This window comes from Pinus tabuliformis, chromosome 3_2 (genome assembly GCF_031772625.1).
Source record: "Pinus tabuliformis cultivar Carrire ecotype Pingquan chromosome 3_2, CPIR1, whole genome shotgun sequence".
NCBI lineage: Eukaryota > Viridiplantae > Streptophyta > Pinopsida > Pinales > Pinaceae > Pinus > Pinus tabuliformis.
Window position 1 is genome coordinate 928,582,326 of NC_142302.1, and position 1,266 is coordinate 928,583,591.

The 1,266-nt window shown below is 35.9% G+C and overlaps 1 pseudogene; it reads right to left on the reverse strand.

The window, feature by feature from the left end:
• Window positions 1-450: 450 nt before the first annotated feature.
• On the reverse strand, window positions 451-1,041 carry LOC149183683 (rac-like GTP-binding protein RAC2 pseudogene; annotated as a pseudogene).
• Window positions 1,042-1,266: the final 225 nt, after the last annotated feature.

Genomic DNA, 1,266 nt, shown 5'->3' on the forward strand with positions numbered 1-1,266 from the left:
GTGATACAAAATTACATGGCTTTCTGACAGGGCAAAGCGCAGAGCACCTCCATGCCTAGAACATGATTCTTAGCAGTATGAATTCAACTGCAATTGAGAACTCACATGGTAGGAAAACATATTTGACCACTCTCATCATAGTATCCTATGCATGTACACCCAAATTTCATTTACATTTAAAAATAGTCCTCCATAACCACAATAGGAAATGATATAAAATGAAAAAAATCAGGACCTTTCATTTACATTTCAAAATAGTCCTCCATAACCACACAGGCAATGATATAAAATGAAAAAACCAGGACCTTTTTCTAGAGCATCTGGCTTTACAATAAATTCAACATACTGAACATATAGTAACAAATCATAAATACTTGGGAAATATTATGCCAGCCTTTGATTAAATAATGCACTGTAAAGTTCTGCAGATGCCAAAGATAGATAAAGCCCTTAAAGAATAAATCATGTTCTTTGCTTGTTTCTGCATTTCTTTTGCTTTGGTGGTTGAAGAACCACTTTTATTACGACATCAAAAACAACCTTAACATTCTGTTGTGTTTTATAATTGCATTCAATGTATGCTGCAGCCCCTATTTTCCTCTTAAAATCTTCACCTTGCATTGTTAAGATTGGGGCTGCTCCAGGATGATAAAAAAAAAATTGTTTGTCTTTTCGTAAATCTAATTTTGTCCCCGCTAAAATGATAGACACAAAATGTGCATGGTGTCTCAATTCTGGAAACCACTTTTTGGAAATGTTTTGATAATTGCCCTTGTTTATTAAGGAGAAATCCAAGAGGAAGACATTTGCACCTCTATAACTAAGGGACCTGATCCTGTTGTAATCCTCTTGTCCCTTCGTGTCCCAGAGGCCAAGATTCGTTGTACTTCCATCCACCACTACATTTGCACTGAAGTTATCAAACATTATTGGTACATAGTCCGTTCGAAATGTGTTTCTTGTGTAGGAAATAAGCATGCAAGTTTTTCCCACAACACCATCCCCCACAGTCACACACTTAATAAATCTAGTAGTACTCATGGTTGCTCTGACTCTTTAGAAAAACTAACTATATTTGCTGGAACATTTCCTATCCAGTAGCTGAATTCACAAAGGCTACTTAGCTCAGAGAATAGCACATAACAGACAGCCAAAGGCTTTAAAGCACCCAGAGCAATTACAAACTAGAAAGAAAATTGTTTCTCAATTCAATATTTAAAAGGCTATCCCAGAGATATTGACAACCATTAGAAAATGGAGGACATT